Source organism: Vicia villosa, linkage group LG2 (genome assembly GCF_029867415.1).
Source record: "Vicia villosa cultivar HV-30 ecotype Madison, WI linkage group LG2, Vvil1.0, whole genome shotgun sequence".
NCBI lineage: Eukaryota > Viridiplantae > Streptophyta > Magnoliopsida > Fabales > Fabaceae > Vicia > Vicia villosa.
Genome location: NC_081181.1, coordinates 91975923 through 91998722, shown reverse-complemented (window position 1 = coordinate 91998722; position 22800 = coordinate 91975923).

Below are 22800 nucleotides of genomic sequence, written 5' to 3'. Positions count from 1 at the left end.
GACGACTAGACTCGATCAAAAGACATAATCACGAAGATGTTGATGCTTGCGAAGCATAAGAATTACATTAATCCCTCAGGCCAAAGGCGGGGTGTAACTCTTCAAGAGTGGCAATCGTTCGAATTGCCACACACCAAGTATGGTTATCCAAATGATTGAAAAATGAGATGGGTTGAATGCCCACCCTCATTCGCACTCTAATTTGCACACAACACACGGGAAATAACTTCGGAGACAACGATTCTGACGAAGAAAGACATTGTATCTGATCCACATTGGGGAGATTTCTTTTGGGGTTGAGGACACCAGGTATTGGCACCATGGCTGGAGGGGGTTTGTAATGGAGTAGCAGATATCAAGTGAAGTTTATACAGATGACAACTTCTGTGGGGACGCGCCATTGGCTTGATCTAGCATTGATTTGTATTATCTGGCTTATGCTTTGTATGCATGTTTGAATTTTCTATGGCGTAATGATCCGCTTTGACGGATATGCTACGCTTTTGAGGATGCAATGTTATATGCAGTGGATTCTATATGCAAAGGGTGCCAAATAAAGGCATCGGTGTGATAGGGGAGCAAGATCATTGGGGTCCGTTGCTTGTTGTCTTGAAATTCCAATATGAGTTGACGTTAGAACCCTACAGTACCAAAGACTATTGGAAACTGTGCCGAGGGTTAGAGCATAGCTCTGCTGGGGAGGAAGTGACTTCGCCCGACTTTCCTTACATCCTATGCTGCTTGGGGAATCATGAGTTTTGAGGGACCATTCTTTGTCTGCCATATTGAAGAGGGACATGGATCTTCCCAGGTGCCCCATGTTTACCGGTGTTGGTGAATTATACTCTTGAACTTTCATGCGGGATGATGACGACCTTTGTGACATGTCATAAGCCAAGATGACGGATAGAACCAGCAACCTGCACAGAAAACAACGTTTGGATGCAAATGGTGCCCCTTAGAGCACTTTTATGTTTATGTAACATCATGTTTCGTTTTTATTCAAGATTATTATCCCCCATGCTTTCAATGCAATGTTTAATAACGAATTAAATCACACCTCGCATGCGAAAAATGAAAAGTAGGAAGGAACGCTTTTTATCAAAAGATCATTTTATTGATGGAATGCCTATGAATAGGCTTATGTACAAGGAAGCAACTCCTAAATGAGGTAGTTGCGAAGAAGAAAATAAAACGCAAGGAGCAAAATGGCAAAGAGAAATGCTTGAATTTCCATTAAAACTGGTATTGCTACAGTTCCCATATCCTCGATCTTCTCAATGCTTTGCTTCAGAAGCGTAATGGTTGGATCGATCTGTCTGCTTTGCCAAGGGTGTATAGTGATTTTTGTGAAGGGTATTCAGACTGCAGCCTCTCGCTTTCGATCCCTAACTTTTGCCTGGATCGCCCTTTCGGGTTTTCAATCCAACGGGATACCCCTTTTTGCCTAAGTCGCCCTTTCGGGTTTTCAACTTAGCGGGTTATACTCTTTTTGTTTTATCCCTAATTTTTGCCCAAACCCTTTTGGTTTGCCGGGATGCCCTTATTTTTGCCTAGGTACGTCGACCTAGCGGGTCTTTTACGCGTAGTATTTTTTGACTGAGTCTGAATTGACCGGAAGCGGAATGTCTTCCCCATCCATCTTTGTCAGGATTAAAGCACCACCTGAAAATGCTTTCTTTACAATGTATGGTCCCTCATAGTTGGGAGCCCATTTGCCCCTTGGATCGGTTTGAATTGGCAAGATCTTCCTAACGACTAGGTCACCTGTGTGGAATTCTCGAGGCCGAATCTTCTTGTCATACGCTTTCTTGATCCTCTTTTGGTACAACTGGCCATGGCAGATAGCAGATAAGCGTTTCTCCTAAATTAGATTGAGATGATCAAGCCTCGTTTGAACCCATTCTGTTTCATCGAGTTTGGCGTCCATCAAGACTCTCAACGAAGGAATTTCCACTTCGATAGGTAGTACGGCCTCCATACCGTAAACAAGAGAGAAGGGGGTTGCCCCAGTTGAAGTACGAACAGAAGTTCTATAGCCGTGTAAAGCAAACGGTAACATTTCATGCCAGTCTTTATACGTTCTGACCATCTTCTGGACGATCTTCTTTATATTCTTGTTAGCAGCTTCGACTGCGCCATTCATCTTTGGCCGATAGGGTGATGAATTGTGGTGTTCAATCTTGAACTCTTCACACAACTCTGCCATCATCTTGTTATTAAGATTGGACCCATTATCAGTGATGATCTTGTTTGGAACCCCATATCGGCATATGATCTCTTTCTTGATGAAGCGAGTGACGACTTGCTTGGTTACGTTCTTGTAAGAAGCAGCTGCAACCCATTTGGTGAAGTAGTCGATAGCAACAAGAATAAACCTGTGCCCATTTGACGCTTGTGGCTCAATCCGTCCAATCATGTCTATGCCCCACATAGCAAAGGGCCAAGGCGACGTCAGGACATTCAGAGGAGTTGGAGGAACATGAATTCTGTCAGCATACACCTGACATTTGTGACATTTCTTCACATACACATAACAATCACTTTCAATTGTCATCCAATAATACCCTGCTCGCAAGATCTTTTTGGCCATAGAATGTCCACTGGAATGAGTTCCAAAAGATCCTTCATGAATTTCCCGCATGATCAATTCTGCTTCGTGTCTATCCACGCATCTGAGCAAAACTGAATCATAGTTTCTTTTGTACAGGACGTCTCCTGACAAGAAGAATTTGGATGCTAACCTTCGAAGCGTTCGCTTATCACCAATCGTAGCATCTTCGGGATACTCTTGCTTCTCAACATACCTCTTGATGTCGTAATACCATGGCTTTTCATCATACACATCTTCAGTAGTGAGGCAATGAGCAGGGAATGCATGTGCGGGCTCTTTGTAGCGGAGGATCCTTATGTCTGACACTTCTTTAGAGGAACTAACTCTGAACATAGCCGCCAAAGTAGCCAAAGCATCTGCCAATTGATTCTCCTCTCTTGGGATGTGATCAAAAGTGATTTCCTCGAAAGCGGGCAACAACTCCAAGATATAGTCTCTATAAGGAACTAAATTGGGGTGTCGTGTTTCCCAATCACCTCTTACTTGATGTATGACCAAGGCAGAATCCCCATAAACCTCAAGGATCTTGATCCTCATATCAAAGGCTGCTTCGAGGCCCATTATGCAAGCTTCGTACTCTGCGACATTGTTTGTGCAATCAAAGCATATTCTAGCTGTGGAAGGGATGTGAGTTTGACGAGGGGAAGTCAAAACTGCCCCAATACCATGGCCCATAGCATTTGATGCACCATCGAACGTGAGAGTCCATCGCTCTCCTGGTTCGGGTCCTTCATTATCATCCAGTTTCATAATATCTTCATCAGGAAAGTCAAACTTCATTGACTGATACTCTTCTAATGGCTGATGAGCAAGATGATCTGCAAGGACACTTCCTTTGATGGCCTTCTGCGTGACATACTGGATATCATATTCTGATAAAAGCATTTGCCACCGGGCTAGTCTTCCTGTAAGGGCCGGTTTTTCAAAGATGTACTTTATCGGGTCCATTTTGGAGATCAATAGAGTGGTGTGAGTCAACATGTACTGCCTTAGTCGGCGAGCGGCCCATACCAAAGCACAACAAGTTTTCTCGAGTAGTGAGTAACGGGATTCACAATCGGTAAACTTTTTGCTCAGGTAATAAATGGCACACTCTTTTCGACCAGACTCGTCATGCTGGCCCAGTACACACCCCATAGATCCTTCAAGCACAGTTAAGTACACAAGAAGCGGTCTTCCAGGAACCGGAGGCATGAGGATTGGTGGCTCTTGGAGATACTGCTTGATCTTTTCGAAGGCTTCTTGGCAATGATCATCCCAACGGATATCTTGATTCTTGCGCAACAACTTAAAGATGGGTTCACAAGTGTCAGTGAGATGAGAAATGAACCTGGCTATATAATTCAATCTCCCAAGGAACCCTCTAACTTCTTTTTCATTCTTCGGTGCTGGCATATTCTGTATTGCTCTTACTTTGTCAGGGTCGACCTCAATCCCTCGTTGACTCACAATGAATCCAAGTAGCTTTCCCGATCGCACTCCAAAAGTGCACTTGTTTGGGTTAAGCCTCAACTTGAATCTTCGTAAACGAGCAAACAATTTCTCAAGATATGCCAAATGTTCCTCCTCAGTTTGGGATTTTGCAATCATATCATCGACGTACACCTCAATCTCTTTATGTATCATGTCATGGAAGAGAGTCACCATTGCTCGTTGATATGTTGCACCAGCATTCTTAAGACCAAAAGGCATCACCTTATAACAATACGTACCCCACGGAGTAGTAAAGGTAGTCTTGGTCATATCTTCAGGAGCCATCTTTATTTGATTATAGCCAGAAAAACCATCCATGAAGGAGAACACCGAATACTGAGCAGTGTTGTCGACTAGCACATCAATATGAGGCAGAGGGAAATCATCCTTCGGACTTGCCCTATTCAAATCTCGGTAGTCAACACACATGCGTACCTTTCCGTCCTTCTTAGGAACAGGTACTATGTTTGCAATCCAAGGAGGATACTCACACACAGATAAGAAACCAGCCTTCAACTGTTTTTCAACTTCTTCCTTGATTTTCAAAGCCATATCTGGTCGAGTTCTTCGTGGTTTTTGCTTTACAGGCGGACATTCTGGTTTGAGAGGTAGCCTGTGCATAACTATATCCGTGTCTAAACCAGGCATGTCTTCATATGACCAGGCGAAGATATCAACATACTCTCGAAGCAACTCCATCAACCTTCTCTTTACATCACTTTGCAAAGCGGCACCTATCTTGACTTCTCTCTTTGCTTCTTCTGTACCGAGGTTGATGATTTCTATGGCTTCTTGATGTGGCTGAATAGATTTCTCTTCTTGTCTCAAAAGTCTTGCCAATTCCTCAGGGACTTCACAATCTTCCCCACTATCCTCATCAGCTTGGTCAATTGGATTCTCAAGGATATCAGGACGTGGAACTGTAACATTATCATTTTTGATGGAATTCGAGCCAGATCTGCACGATGGATGATTTATGCCTTAGAATGCAACACATAAAAAGGAAAAAAGGAAAGCTTTGCCATTTTTGAAAAAGTTTTTAAAGTAAAAAAACAAAAAATGAAAGAAATGGAACAGTAATTGCATGCGAAGATATGATTTTCATTCAATATTAAACAAACTGAAACAACATGGGGGGCCCTTCTTTATACAAGTGGTCAAAATGCTTAGGGCGAAGCATATGACTTATCGAAACAAGAAAATTACATCTCCATGAAAGTGACTCTAGGGATGTCCAAGATAGTCCAATTGTTGAGTTCCTGTCCAGGCGCAGCATGGCAAATGAACCTGGAGAGATCTTCTTCATCATCATCATCATCCACGGCGAGAACTTGACTTCCAGAACTGGTGCTTGCACTGACAAACACTTGAGAAATGGGGGGAATCACCTTCTTTCCAGGAATTATGCTGAGCTGAGTAGAAGAAGATGGTTGATACCCAAGGCCATACTTGTCTCGCTTCTCATGAACATCAATCAGCTTGCCCCAGGCACTATGGGGAGTACCAGCTTCTAAGAAGGCCTTAGCATCATTTAAAGACGAGAGGGGTGCTCCGAGTTCCTTCTTATTCTCAACCACGGGGAGTTTATCAACCGACACAATCTCTAAGGCTTGAAAAGGTGTCTCTTGTATCTCCCCCTCCACTTCAACATAACGGTATGATGCCAGATTATTGACTATTGTAATACGGTGAACTGACTTTTTATCGATCGAAATGTGCGGTTGAGCAAGAGTCGCCACCGACTTTTATTTTATCCAAATTAAATCGGAAAGGCTAAAAGAAACAGAAAAAACCTTTTAAAGAAATCTGAGTTCGGGGGGTAATTTATGCAAAGGGAAGGTGTAAGGCACCCTTTGCATCCATGGTTTTCCATGGGCTCTTAATTGCTTTGCTTGCTCGTTTGTCTTTAGAAAAAGTAGATGAAAGAAAAAAAGTGGACTTTAGCTCGTAAATGAGCGTAGCCAGTTTTTTGAAGAATTGTGAAAAAGAATATGAAAATTGAGCATTGCAAGGCAATTAGGGGCAATTACCTTAAACTCAGATAATAGGTCTCTTTTTGCCTTTCAGAATGAAAGGGTCTATCCTTGCCATAAGAGGGCAGGAAGCCTTTCGTTTGGAGATTGAAGGGTCATCGAAGCATCCTTTGCCATAAGACTGTCCCATGCCATAGAGGGGCAGGTAGTCTAAGGCAAGGATCAGAATAAGCCATTTTCGTAGGCAGCCAGAAGATACCTCAACCTTTTTCCGTAGGCAACTTCCGAGGGTCGAGGTCATATTGTGTATCGAAGGCAGCATCATTTAGGGTCGTATGACCTTTAGTATTCGAGGCAACATGGCTGAGGTATCTTCGAATTTGAGGGACGTGGCTTATTCTGCAAAAACACAAAGGCAACAGGCAACAAGGCAACAGGCAACAAGGCAACAGAGAGGGTTACCCAAAAAGTGTGCGTGTGTGCACCAATCACGTGATTATGTTCAGTTATGTTATCTTATAAAATTACGTGATGCTGATTCAATTAATAAGTTGCACTCCCTATAATTACTAACCACACAATAATATAATAATAATAATGGGGAAGGGAAATTGTAACCAGCGGAGGAGAGGGGAATTGAAACCAGCGGGATATAAAAATAAAAGGCAAAAGGTTTAACACAAGTAATAATTTGTAAATAGGGTTTAGGGTTACCAATACTCGTAGCTTTGGCAGTTGACAAACCCTGAAGATTGGAAAAGACAGAATAAACAGAGGGGTGAGTGCATTATCGGTTCGGAGGCAAACGTCACTAATCCTAAAAATAACGAATAAAGAAATTTAAAATAAACAAAGTAAATAAATACTTAGCTTCGAATTTGATCTGATATGGTTGGTTGGGCGCCTTTAGGGTTGACCCTGAAAAGGCAAGGCAGAAAGAGATGAAGGCAAGACAAACCCTGATTTTAAAAGGAAACAAAATAGACTTTTAATTTTAATAAATAGGATACTTAGCTTTGAGTCTTGATCGGGCGCGTTGTCGGAAGGAACCATGTTGATAACCCTGAAAAGAGGCATATGAAAAAATATCGTTTTTAGTGTAGGAGATGTTCGTCCTAAACCCTGATTAGGGTATAACTTAACTAAGAAATACCAACGATTTAATTAATTATTGGTCTCGCGACCTAATTAATTAAATTGGTATAAAAAAAATTAAATCGAGAATAAAAAACAATTTTTATGAAATTTTTGGAATTTAAATAAAATAATTATGGATTTTAAAGATATATACATGGTTAAGTATAATTTAAAATAAAAAATAAATATTAAATAAAAAGAGAATATGAATTTAATCATTTAAATAAATAAATAAATTAAATAAATAAACAAATCAAATAGTAAAATAAATTAAATTATTAATAATAGTTTATTATTTCTAAGAGAGAAAAAAAAAGAATTGAAATAATATGCATATATATATATAAATATATAAATAAAATAAGCTATGTAATTAAAAATAAAAAAAATTGCAAAATACTTAGCTGGATCCAGTGTGGCGCGCGCTGAGGGATTAGGATACACCTGCGTTGCCTGAAGCGTTGGATGGTACTTAAATGAGATCCAGCGGCTGATGATGCGAGGGTACACGCTAACGCGTGTTTCATGTTGCACACGATCCATCTGCACCAAACAACAAAAGCGCGCGCAGAAAGTTTGAACCGGCCAATCAGGAGACGCCACGAGGTCGTCTTCTTCCTTCAGCCTCAGTTTTTAACAGCGCTCATTATCAAAAGCGCTATAATATGCCTTGTTCATTCCTGCAAAATAGCGAATAGGAGCAAACGGGCATAGAAATCTTTCGCGATAGGTCCATTAGATTCGTATGGACCTTGCGAGTTCAACCATGGCTCCAATTGATTCTAATTTTGCCTGTAGAAGAAAGCCCTAAATTGAAAGCAAAACCCTAACAATGGCATCTCATTCCAAACAGCACAAAAACGTACGTAAATATCCAGAATCGATCATCACACAACATAGAACACAAATATAAGAATTAAATCTGATGATGATGCATGAACAATGCAAATCGAGCAAATTTTAAATGGTGCAAACCGTGGCTTATTGGAGATGATTCCTGGTGCTTTGTGACTCGAAAGTGAATGGGAATCGTTCAATGATGATCAGGGAATGTTTTAGAATTGATCACGCACCTTGAATTGGTCTGTAATCCAAATTTGCTTTTGAAATTTTTCTTGTTTCTTTGCACTCGGGTTTGAAGCTTTTGGAGGCAGAATTCTTGAACCCTAGCATCTGGCTTTGATCAGTATATATATGAGACTGATTAGGGTTAATAAAACTGAAGGAAATCCTTTTGAATCTTGAATTGAAAGTTTTGGAAATTTGATTGAAAATTATATACAATCTTTCTAATTATGGACAAGTTTTTGATCCAATTTTTCCATAAATTTCCACATAGAATATGCACGAAATCTGATTGGTTTTTTGAGTTAAATGTAAATTGGATTTGATTGGAATTGGATTTTTGGTTGAATATTTGATCTTTACTTAATTTTTATGAATTAAAATCACTTTTAAATGATTAAAAATGCATATAAAATTAAATAAATATTTCAAAATTCGTGGCATTCAGATTTAAGGCCATGGATATCTTGGAGATCAAGTTTGGGCCATGGGAAGTTGGGCTTCTTTGCAAAAAATCTCAATTTGAAGCTTTTTGTTTCACATTTCCTCTCACAAATTTGTCCAACTTTGACAAGGCGTATCTCCCTCAATTTTTGAGGTATGAAAGTGTTATAAGACTTTTTAGAAACCTTAGAGAGTCCTCTAACCAATGCCTTTGGTCCTATATCAAAATCTTTTTCCATTCTTATTTTATGACCTTTTGAAAAACATGTCTTTTTGTTGACTTTTGAAAAGGACCTGTAATGTATGAGGCCATAATTCTTAAACCATTGACCTGTGAGCTTTGATTCTTGGACCATTGGATAGAGGAATGAATTCTCTTCAAAATGAGCTTTGGTGGGAATTTTTCTGATGAAGTATGAATATTTGGTGAATTTTCAAAGTTTGGTTGACTTTTTTAGTTCATGCCCAAAATAGTAACTTTTGACTTTTGACTTCTCTGATCTTTCCTTGCATCATCATGATCAACCCTTGATCAAATGATGATTTTAGGGTTATGAGGATGTTGTTGACCAAATATCTTGAGTTTTGACTATATAATGACTGTTTTGCCCTTGGGAGTCGACTGTTGACCTAATCAGGATTTGAGGGACTAAATTTGCTCTGTTTGACTTGAAACTTTATATGGAGATACTTTGGGATGTTAGTGACCCTATGGAACCACCTTGAGCCATTGATTCAATGATTTTCCTCTGAATTATTCAAACCCTAGTTCAGAGCTTTTGTATAGGAGAGTGTGTTTTGGAGCTTTGTCTTTTGTTCTGATTTTATGTGTGAAAAATAACATGGGCAAATTTTGGGGTATGACAGCTGCCCCTGTTCAATTATCTTAAACCTGAAGATGTAGAGTGGTCTGTATGCCAGTCGGTATCTGAAGGTGGAAGATGATTGAACACTAGAATACCAAGAAATTTGCCCTATTTGCAGTAGGGACTTTTGTCGGAGATGGGCTTGTAGATGCCATCTGGTAGTTGTTGGAGTATGGATTGTTGCAAAATTTCTGCTTTTGTTGTCTTCTTTTTTTTGAATGTTGAGGAACCGTCAAAGGTATCGACTCAAACCTGTGTTGGGTTATTTAAGGAACCGTCAAAGGTATCGACTTAAATTTGAAGCATATTGTTGAGGCACCGTCAAAGGTATCGACTCAGATATGCAGACAGATTGTATAAGGAACCGTCAAAGGTGTCGACTTATATCTGAAATGTGTTGTTAAGGAACCGTCAAAGGTGTCGACTTAACTCTTGATGTGGGTTGTTAAGGAACCGTCAAAGGTATCGACTTAACTCTGAAGCATATCATTGAGGCACCGTCAAAGGTATCGACTCAGATATGTAGATAGATTGTATAAGGAACCGTCAAAGGTGTCGACTTATATCTGAAATGTGTTGTTAAGGAACCGTCAAAGGTGTCGACTTAACTCTTGATATATTAAGGAACCGTCAAAGGTGTCGACTTAACACTTGAAAATAGATTGTTAAGGAACCGTCAAAGGTGTCGACTTAACTCTTGTAAATGGAGATAGTGGTATCATGAAAAGTAGAGGTTAGTTTTCTTTATGCCATGTCATGATGCATGCAATGTGTTTGTGTGACGGGATTCTCAAAATAAATGAGGACCTCGTATGTTATGTATGCAATTGTCGCGCTGTTTTATGTATTATGTATGAGCGTGTATGCAATTGTATGAATATGTTTATGACATGTGATATGTGAATATGATTCATGTTGTCTTGATTGAGAAAATAAATCTCCGTATCTTTGAAGATGTTCAGCTGGGGATTTATGATCTTCGCTTGGGGATGACCAGTAACTTGATGTACCTGACTGGGGATGAAAGATATTAGTAAGCCATGTTGGAGAAGAACAAAGTGTCGATGGTGTTGAAGATGTCAACTCTGTTGGGGAGCCATGTCTTTGTCGGGACGAGTATGTTTGAAGATATCTTCTTAATGATTACTCTGTGGGGATATGATCTTATGAACGTGGCTCTGTGGGGAGATGATCTTGTGAACCCGGCTCTATGGGAAGACGTGGGTGTCTTGAATGTTGCCCCTAGTATTATAGTACCTGACATTCCTAGATTTAGGACATGCCACTGAATGTTGATCAAGATGTCAAACTGGACTTGCATAGATTTGCCCCAGTTAGTAGGGACTTTGATTCGCCTCGCGAGGACTTTATGAGATATGAACTATGGGCGACATGCCCCTAGTAATCATAGGCCCAATACAATGTCCTATGTTGGTTGAGAAGTAGCTTCAGATCTTCTTGGATGCATTCCCCTGATTGTTTTGGCATCCTTGAGATATTCTTGAAATCTTGACTTGATTGCCCCAGATTGATCGTGGGAATAATTTGAAACCCACTTGGGATATATGCCTTTGACTGTTTGTCATTTGAGAGATTCTTGGAATCTTGACTTGGTTGCCCCAGATTGATTGGGCAAAACGTGCCATGCCCCTTGTATACATAGCTTCTTGGAGTAATTTTGTTTTGTCGGGATAACTTTCAGTCATTAGTTGTACTCTGTGCAAGTTCTTTCTGATGCTAACATTTGAAATTATGTAGCAGAATACGTTTAATAATGAATTCATGAGATGCAATGCATACGTTTGTCTTGAGTTTTTGAAAAACCTTTAACACATGAGATGTAAAAACACGACACTTGTAAAAAAATGATATTTGTAATAATGTGATGTTTGTAAAAACAGGATATCAACTTAACATTTGTAGTAAACCTTAAGGAGTCGGGATACCCTTTTTTGGTGACAGTATGCTTTCGAACTAACCATGCTTCAATTAGGACTTTCAAGGGTTGTAACGTGGCTTGGTTCACGGTTTAAGAAACAAAGGATAAAGGCTCAAAGTTTATTTATACCCACCCCTCTTCGTGATGATCTTCAGTCCTAAACTCAGTTAATTCGGCTTATGCATTCAGGTTCCAAGAGACTTTTGGATTTGCACCTTTGATAATGATGATGATTCGCAAGCAGAGAGAATTTTTGAGATGGCAGTCACTTCTTCCTTTCGGTAGTCATAACTTTGAGTTGTTCAAGAATTTATTGACTTCTTTTTTTTCATCTTTTTTGATATCCCTAACTTTTGCCTGAACTGTTTATTTTGAGCTTACAGTCAGCGGGATGCCTTGATTTTTGCCTAAGTCACCTTTTTGATTTTTGACTTAGCAGGCTTTTCTTTGTTTTTTTCATTTTTTCCTTTTGAAAGATATTGACTGCGTTGCTTAATGATTGATGAACCATCATTGTCTTTTGATTGACATCTCCAACACTTCTTTGATGTGTACGGATGAACGCTTGTGATTGAAACCTTTGTTGAAAGGTGTACAGAGTGATTCTCTTAAAATAGAATGCACAGCCAAAATAACTGAGAACTACCCTGCCCCAGGTTAAAAATGCGGGTGTTTCGTACAAAAAGAAACTTCTACTCCTTAGGCTCAAAGGGGTTGACGAGGGATTACCATCCTTATATCTCCACTGTTTAGGAATTGAAACAATGCCTGTACATCGTCAGCATAGTCCGTTCAAAAGCATATTGTATGAGGTTGCGGTATCATTTTCGTCATCCTCCCTCAAAAGGTATACAACTTTAGCAGGAGTTGAGTATCACAAAAACATATGCAGAATAAAGACATAATTTAAAATGAGTGATAACGAAATAATTTATTCAAGACAAACATATGCAATGCACTGATGATGATTATTAAAACAGATAATGTCTATCATAATTCGAATGTTTAAACAAACAAAATAGAAATTGCAAATGAAAGTAAATCTAATGGTCTAAAAAGTTCATCCTTCTAGACATTAATCAATCTTTTTGTGATTAGGCATAGGAGTAGTGATCACCACAGGGGTCTTGGGATGATAGAATTCAATTTCACCAGCATCGATCATGTCTTGAATCTTGTTCTTCAATGGCCAACAATCATTCGTATCATGCCCAGGGCTATTGGAGTGATATGCGCACCTCGCATTGGGCTTATAGCTGGGAGCGGAAGTGTTGGGCTTTACAGGAGGATCCCTTAAAGTAATCAAGTTCTCTCTCAGCAAATATTGTAATACCCGAGCCAGTGACATGTTGATCTTTGTAAACTGACGTTTAGATGTATCTGACTTGCGTCTTTGTTGCGGAGCTAGTGTAGAGGTCAGAATTGTCCCCACAAATTGGTTGGGTTCATTGTGATCTTTCTGGTCGTACACAACGTGAGATTCCTCGGGAGACTGGCAGTCAATGATTTTGTCATCGATTAAGTCTTGGATCTTATTCTTCAGTGTCCAACAGTTATTAGTGTCATGTCCAGGACTATCAGAGTGATACGCACACCTTGCATTAGGATTATAACGAGAAGAGGAAGTACTAGGATTCCTCGGAGGGTCCTTCAAAGTGATTAGCCCTTTCTTCAGCAATTGTTGCAATGCTTCGGCCAGAGTCATATTGATCTTTGAGAATTGGCGCTTGGGTGTATCTGACTTGTGTCCTTGTTGTGGAACTGGTGTAAAGGTCAGAATTGTCCCCACAGATTGGTTGGGTTCATTGTGACCTTTCCGATTGTACCCAGTACTGGCCATATGAGGTTTCTCAGGTGAAATGACGTCAATGATCTTGCAATCAATGAGGTCTTGGATCATGTGCTTCAATGGTCCACAATCCTCTGTATCGTGACCAGGACTGTTTGAATGATAAGCACATCTTGCATGGTACTTGTACCCAGGAGCGGGATTAGTAGGAAGTGAATATGGAGGCAATAGAGTTATCAAGTTCTGATTGAGCAGTTGTTGCAGAGCTTGAGACAGCGACATATGTAATGGAGTAAATGACCGCTTAGGCTTGGATCTCTGATTATCTTGACCACCTTGATACTTGTATTGATTCTTCTCCTTCTCGATCAGAAGTGCCTTCAATTCTTCTTGCCCCTTGGCCAGGTTAAGGATCATTTCTTGGAATTGGTTGTTCTGAGTTTGGAGATTCTTCACAGATTGTTCGAGATTCATCTTTGTTACTGAAATAAACAGCACAAAGAAGAGGCATTTATTTTACGAAACCTGTGATGCAATGTTTATGAATGATATGATGATGCACATGCAATGTTCTCAAGGGGTTAAAGGCTTTTTAACACATTTAAAAGAAAAGAAAATAGAAGCAAAATAAATTAATTAAAAATAAAAACCAATGTATTGTTTATTATTTTTGAAGTTACATCGAAGAAATACTATATAATAAATATAAAATAAGAGAAGTCAATCTTCAAGTCGACGCTTTCTCTTCAATCCTCTGATTTCCTCTTTATGGGCTTTGACCATCTCGTTCTTTTCTTGAATAAGCCTATCAATCTCTAACTCCCATGATTGTATTTGTTCAGGAGAGATAAAATCCTCAATCTTCCACTTGCGAGAGAAATAGTCAAGCATACTATCTCGTTCTTTAGCATTAGCCACTAATACTGCCTTTTCTGCTTCAACCTTTTGTAGACGCTTCTCAAGATCAGCCTTTTCTTGTCTTAAATGAGCCACGGTGGCAGCAAGGTCTTCGTTTGGAGCGGGTACATAAGGCTCCAATTCTACGTGGACCTCGGGAGGAGTGATCCTTGGAACAACAGGTGTGTCGGATGGATGTGGTATGCCGAACTCGACGACTCGGTCATAAATCCATTTAAAGTAAAGATCTGAAGGAGTATCGATCCTCATTCCCAATTCTCTTGCACCCACCTTTTTTACTTCATACCAAGCTTTAATGAAGCGATTCTTTTTTTCAGTTGTATCTGAACCATAGTCAAAATTTTCCGCACTAAGATATATGGAGCGGGGCTTATCTTTTAAAGCAAAACCAAACTGATGTCGAGCAAGTATAGGGTTATAGGTAATTCCTCCATGGATGCCAAGAAGAGGCACATTAGGGAACTCTCCACAGCGGTCATATAACTGAACTCCTTCGAATTTCTTTGGATACCAAATGATGTCGTCGTATGAAAGCTCCATAATCCTTTGAATCCAAGTCAAACCTTCTTCATTCTTTATTGAGGATCGGGGTAAGTGAGAAATAAACCACCTATGTAAGAGAGGGATGCACCCTAGAACACAACCTCGTCTCTTTGTCACTCTAGCGTTGATGGAATGCAATAAATCACCAAGTAGAGTAGGAACAGGATTCTTGCTAAGGAAGATTTTGATAGCAGCCCTATCAACAACTTTGTCGCAGCGGTGAAAAAGAACTTGTCCATATATCAACAGGGTTAGAACACTTTCCAAGGCATCCATGCTTAAAGCTTTAGCAAAGATCTTAGCTTTCTCGATCAAGAAATCCACAGGTATCCCAGAGTAGTCTCTTTTGTTGATCCAAACTTTGTTAATTTCTGATCTTGGTAGGTGTAGAGCAGCAGCAATGTCTTCCAACTTAGGACCTCCTTCCTCACCAGTGTAAGGGATTTGATCAGGTATGGGCATGTCCATTATGTAAGAGAATTCTTCCAATGTAGGTACCAGTTGAAAATCTCTATAAGTGAAGCAATGGAGAAGAGGATCATAAAATTGCATCATAGAGTTGAGGAGAGCTTCATCCACTTTGGTTCGCATTAAACTCATCAGTTTGTTGAGAGATTCAGAAAGAATAAGAGAGCCAGTAATGTCATCACATAAGAGCCTTAATGCAGTAGGTACTTTCTTGAAGTTGAGGAAGAAAGGTTTTCTGATTAGGATTCCCATTATTCAAATAACCTACAAAACAAATTATGGTTAAAAGACCTTTTTCTCCTTGAGATGAGTTAGCCATGTCATGAATGCATGTATGCATGATGCATCACAGAAAAACAAATCCACACAAATCACACAATTTTTGGTTTAAGGCTTGCATGGAGTTTTAGATCAGGTGTCCTTCCCAAGGGCATTTCTATGGATAAGGAGATTTCAGCAACAGGTTCTACAAGTTATCCAGAATTGTAAGCCCTTCTAAAGCACCCTCGGACATGATGCATTTGCACCATGCAATGATACTTTGAGAAAGAACCTATCTGAATTGTAGCATCGGGTAGCGACTAGTCCTTAACATTTGTCAAGGGTAGTCCCCCCACTACGTTCCTAAAGGCCAGGATGGGTTAAGGGTAACTAAAGGTCCTTGAGCTCCGGCGCACCCACAGACACATACATAGACCTCCCTCATTTGAGAAAGGTGTGCATATGCTATGGAGTCCTAACTCAAGCGTGAACTTCATACTGACTCATCTCCCACATATGTGAAAGAGGTCCTTATGACTATGCCACTCCTAATCTTAAGGGTTCTTGAATCCGGGAATAGGATTCGTCCTTCAGTTAATTCCCAAAACGCCCCCTGAAAAATAAAACAAACAAAGCAAACAATAGAAAACATTTAAGTGAATCCTAAACTTTTAAGGTAACCCCTCTTTTATAAGAAAATTCCCCAGCAGAGTCGCCAGTTCTGTAATACGGTGAACTGACTTTTTATCGATCGAAATGTGCGGTTGAGCAAGAGTCGCCACCGACTTTTATTTTATCCAAATTAAATCGGAAAGGCTAAAAGAAACAGAAAAAACCTTTTAAAGAAATCTGAGTTCGGGGGGTAATTTATGCAAAGGGAAGGTGTAAGGCACCCTTTGCATCCATGGTTTTCCATGGGCTCTTAATTGCTTTGCTTGCTCGTTTGTCTTTAGAAAAAGTAGATGAAAGAAAAAAAGTGGACTTTAGCTCGTAAATGAGCGTAGCCAGTTTTTTGAAGAATTGTGAAAAAGAATATGAAAATTGAGCATTGCAAGGCAATTAGGGGCAATTACCTTAAACTCAGATAATAGGTCTCTTTTTGCCTTTCAGAATGAAAGGGTCTATCCTTGCCATAAGAGGGCAGGAAGCCTTTCGTTTGGAGATTGAAGGGTCATCGAAGCATCCTTTGCCATAAGACTGTCCCATGCCATAGAGGGGCAGGTAGTCTAAGGCAAGGATCAGAATAAGCCATTTTCGTAGGCAGCCAGAAGATACCTCAACCTTTTTCCGTAGGCAACTTCCGAGGGTCGAGGTCATATTGTGTATCGAAGGCAGCATCATTTAGGGTCGTATGACCTTTAGTATTCGAGGCAACATGGCTGAGGTATCTTCGAATTTGAGGGACGTGGCTTATTCTGCAAAAACACAAAGGCAACAGGCAACAAGGCAACAGGCAACAAGGCAACAGAGAGGGTTACCCAAAAAGTGTGCGTGTGTGCACCAATCACGTGATTATGTTCAGTTATGTTATCTTATAAAATTACGTGATGCTGATTCAATTAATAAGTTGCACTCCCTATAATTACTAACCACACAATAATATAATAATAATAATGGGGAAGGGAAATTGTAACCAGCGGAGGAGAGGGGAATTGAAACCAGCGGGATATAAAAATAAAAGGCAAAAGGTTTAACACAAGTAATAATTTGTAAATAGGGTTTAGGGTTACCAATACTCGTAGCTTTGGCAGTTGACAAACCCTGAAGATTGGAAAAGACAGAATAAACAGAGGGGTGAGTGCATTATCGGTTCGGAGGCAAACGTCACTAATCCTAAAAATAACGAATAAAGAAATTTAAAATAAACAAAGTAAATAAATACTTAGCTTCGAATTTGATCTGATATGGTTGGTTGGGCGCCTTTAGGGTTGACCCTGAAAAGGCAAGGCAGAAAGAGATGAAGGCAAGACAAACCCTGATTTTAAAAGGAAACAAAATAGACTTTTAATTTTAATAAATAGGATACTTAGCTTTGAGTCTTGATCGGGCGCGTTGTCGGAAGGAACCATGTTGATAACCCTGAAAAGAGGCATATGAAAAAATATCGTTTTTAGTGTAGGAGATGTTCGTCCTAAACCCTGATTAGGGTATAACTTAACTAAGAAATACCAACGATTTAATTAATTATTGGTCTCGCGACCTAATTAATTAAATTGGTATAAAAAAAATTAAATCGAGAATAAAAAACAATTTTTATGAAATTTTTGGAATTTAAATAAAATAATTATGGATTTTAAAGATATATACATGGTTAAGTATAATTTAAAATAAAAAATAAATATTAAATAAAAAGAGAATATGAATTTAATCATTTAAATAAATAAATAAATTAAATAAATAAACAAATCAAATAGTAAAATAAATTAAATTATTAATAATAGTTTATTATTTCTAAGAGAGAAAAAAAAAAGAATTGAAATAATATGCATATATATATATATAAATATATAAATAAAATAAGCTATGTAATTAAAAATAAAAAAAATTGCAAAATACTTAGCTGGATCCAGTGTGGCGCGCGCTGAGGGATTAGGATACACCTGCGTTGCCTGAAGCGTTGGATGGTACTTAAATGAGATCCAGCGGCTGATGATGCGAGGGTACACGCTAACGCGTGTTTCATGTTGCACACGATCCATCTGCACCAAACAACAAAAGCGCGCGCAGAAAGTTTGAACCGGCCAATCAGGAGACGCCACGAGGTCGTCTTCTTCCTTCAGCCTCAGTTTTTAACAGCGCTCATTATCAAAAGCGCTATAATATGCCTTGTTCATTCCTGCAAAATAGCGAATAGGAGCAAACGGGCATAGAAATCTTTCGCGATAGGTCCATTAGATTCGTATGGACCTTGCGAGTTCAACCATGGCTCCAATTGATTCTAATTTTGCCTGTAGAAGAAAGCCCTAAATTGAAAGCAAAACCCTAACAATGGCATCTCATTCCAAACAGCACAAAAACGTACGTAAATATCCAGAATCGATCATCACACAACATAGAACACAAATATAAGAATTAAATCTGATGATGATGCATGAACAATGCAAATCGAGCAAATTTTAAATGGTGCAAACCGTGGCTTATTGGAGATGATTCCTGGTGCTTTGTGACTCGAAAGTGAATGGGAATCGTTCAATGATGATCAGGGAATGTTTTAGAATTGATCACGCACCTTGAATTGGTCTGTAATCCAAATTTGCTTTTGAAATTTTTCTTGTTTCTTTGCACTCGGGTTTGAAGCTTTTGGAGGCAGAATTCTTGAACCCTAGCATCTGGCTTTGATCAGTATATATATGAGACTGATTAGGGTTAATAAAATTGAAGGAAATCCTTTTGAATCTTGAATTGAAAGTTTTGGAAATTTGATTGAAAATTATATACAATCTTTCTAATTATGGACAAGTTTTTGATCCAATTTTTCCATAAATTTCCACATAGAATATGCACGAAATCTGATTGGTTTTTTGAGTTAAATGTAAATTGGATTTGATTGGAATTGGATTTTTGGTTGAATATTTGATCTTTACTTAATTTTTATGAATTAAAATCACTTTTAAATGATTAAAAATGCATATAAAATTAAATAAATATTTCAAAATTCGTGGCATTCAGATTTAAGGCCATGGATATCTTGGAGATCAAGTTTGGGCCATGGGAAGTTGGGCTTCTTTGCAAAAAATCTCAATTTGAAGCTTTTTGTTTCACATTTCCTCTCACAAATTTGTCCAACTTTGACAAGGCGTATCTCCCTCAATTTTTGAGGTATGAAAGTGTTATAAGACTTTTTAGAAACCTTAGAGAGTCCTCTAACCAATGCCTTTGGTCCTATATCAAAATCTTTTTCCATTCTTATTTTATGACCTTTTGAAAAACATGTCTTTTTGTTGACTTTTGAAAAGGACCTGTAATGTATGAGGCCATAATTCTTAAACCATTGACCTGTGAGCTTTGATTCTTGGACCATTGGATAGAGGAATGAATTCTCTTCAAAATGAGCTTTGGTGGGAATTTTTCTGATGAAGTATGAATATTTGGTGAATTTTCAAAGTTTGGTTGACTTTTTTAGTTCATGCCCAAAATAGTAACTTTTGACTTTTGACTTCTCTGATCTTTCCTTGCATCATCATGATCAACCCTTGATCAAATGATGATTTTAGGGTTATGAGGATGTTGTTGACCAAATATCTTGAGTTTTGACTATATAATGACTGTTTTGCCCTTGGGAGTCGACTGTTGACCTAATCAGGATTTGAGGGACTAAATTTGCTCTGTTTGACTTGAAACTTTATATGGAGATACTTTGGGATGTTAGTGACCCTATGGAACCACCTTGAGCCATTGATTCAATGATTTTCCTCTGAATTATTCAAACCCTAGTTCAGAGCTTTTGTATAGGAGAGTGTGTTTTGGAGCTTTGTCTTTTGTTCTAATTTTATGTGTGAAAAATAACATGGGCAAATTTTGGGGTATGACAACTATCAAATCCTCTTCACCAGTGATCACAACAATCTTGTCATTCACAACAAATTTCAAACACTGATGGAGGGTAGATGTCACAGCCCCAGCAGCATGGATCCAAGGACGACCCAAGAGGCAAGTGTATGAAGGACGTATATCCATAACATAGAAGGCAATATAGAACATGTGAGGGCCAATCAAGACAGGCAGATCAATTTCCCCTTCTACGGACCTTCTAGAACCATCAAACGCTTTAACACTCATGGTACAAGGCCTCATCATAACCCCATCCATACTCAGCTTGAACAAACTAGTTTTTGGCATCACGTTAAGAGAAGAGCCTGTATCAATCAAAACCCGAGACAACACAGCATCCAAACATTTTATGGAGATATGTAATGCTTTGTTGTGGGCTCTACCCTCAGGCGGAAGTTCATCATCACAAAAACCCAAACAATTACCAGCAGCAATGTTGGTCACAACCCCTTCGAACTGAGGCACAGTAATGTCTTGAGTTACGTGAGCAGAAGCCAGGACTTTCATAAGAGCATCACGGTGAGCTTCTGAGTGCACCAAAAGGGACAAGATGGAGATTTTAGCTTGAGTTTGGTCAAGTTGATCAATCACCTTATAGTCACTTTTCTTAATGATTCTCAGAAGTTGCTCAGCGTCTTGTGCAGTACGGGTCTCAGGAGGATCAACAACAACTTGCTTCCCCTTCGTTTGTGCACTGACATCCTTATTGGTCTCCTTAGGAAGTGGAGGAGGGGCAGAAAAATTCGACCACTACGAGTGATGCCACTAGTCCCAGCAATGTTAGTGACACTCGAATTACCCACTGGAGGACAGTCATACTTCTTCCCTCGAATATACACAGCATTATAACTCCAAGGAACAACCTTGGAATTACTCACAGGAGAAGGAACGAGAGATGAAGTCGAAGAGGTCAGAGGGGCATCTGGAACCTGAATAACCAATGGAGTTCTCGGAGCCTGAATGACCAAGGGAGTACTCGGAGCACGAATGACCAAAGGGGTGTTTTGATTCTTTGAAACCTCAGCAGGATAGTAAGGTATCTCTAGGGTAGCCACATCTTTGTCAGAAACAACCCTTTCCACTCTAAGAACGCCTTCATTCATCAGCTTTTGAATCTCTTCTTTCAATTTAGCACATTCTTCCGGATTAGAAGAACATTGCAAACAGTAGTCATGTAGCTCACACAAAACTTTTTGTTGCAAAAGATGTTCTCTGATAGTTGCTAGCGGCATCTTAACCTCACTAACATCATTCACCAGGATCTGATCATCACATAACTCAATAGCATTGGTCGCACCAGCATGAGGAGGCATAGGATTATTCTGTACATTAGGACCAGTGGGAGAGAACGAGATAAGCTTGTCATCAAGGAGATCCTGAACTTTGTACTTCAATGCTCTACACCTTTCGATCGTATGGCCTGGAGCACCTGAATGAAATTCACACCGAGCATTAGCATCATATCCGGGAGGAAGAGGGTCAGGTGGAGGACCCATTTCGCGGAGTTGCACTAATTGACCAGCAAGCAATTGGGGGAGAAGCTGAGCATACGACATTGGAACCGGATCTATACGCCTGTCAGGGTATCTTTGCCTCTGTGGACCTCTTTGACCTTGAGGCCTAGGATTCTGCTGGCGATTCTGAGGAGCAGCAGCTTGTTGTTGTGGCACGAAAGGCTGATGGGGTGCCATCCATGGTTGTGGAAGAGCAGCAGCATATGCCTGAGGGACATATGGACCAGGAACAGCATAAGGCATCGGATAATAAGGAGGTGGAACAGCAGAATATGCAGGAGCTCGGCCTTGGTCAACAGAAGCGGTGCTAGTCTCACCTTCCTTCTTCTTCACAAACCCAGAATACAGCTTCTTACCATTACCACCTGAGGTGCTAGGACTAGTAACACCTTGAATGGTACCAGCTTTGACACAGTTCTCGACCCTCTCACCAATGATGACCACATCCGAAAAGGAAGGAGAAGTATTACTAACCATGTGCTGAAGATACGGCCCCTTCAGAGTTCCCATAAACAGATCAATCAACTCACGGTCCAAGAGAGGAGGTTGGACACGAGCAGCAAGTTCACGCCACCTCTGGGCGTATTTCTTAAAGGACTCTTCAGATTTCTGTGACATATTTTGCAGCTGTGCGCGGCTAGGAGCCATAGCAGTATTGTAGTGGTATTGTTTTAAGAAGGCATCAACAAGTTCTCCCCAAGTACTGACATTAGACCTCTCGAGTTTCATATACCACTCCAACGGGGCTCCAGTGAGACTATCCTGAAAGAAATGCATCAGTAGTGGTTCATTCTCAGCATGAGCGGCCATCTTACGGCAGTAGGAACAAAGGTGAGTCTCTGGGCAGGTGACTCCCTTATACTTATCAAAGTCTGGCACCTTGAACTTCGGGGGAATCACAATCCCGGGTACCAAGCATAGAGCAGCAGTGTTGAAACTTGAAGTTTTAGCAACCTCAACGGCCTTAAGGCGTTCTTCAAGAGCTTGGTACATCTTAGCAGTTTCGGTCAACTCAGCAGTAAGATCATGTTCGAGATCAATAACCTCATGATGGTCATCCACTACTTTTGGTATCCCCTCAACAAGAATCTCTTTAGTCTTTACTCCCCCATCAGCAGAGTTGGTAGGAGTATCCTTGACCATCCCAGCGACGCTCTTTCTGAGCTCTTCTTGTCCTTGGACAACGACATGGAGAGTCTCCATAAGTTGAGTCATTCTTTCCCCCATAGCATCCATATCCCTATG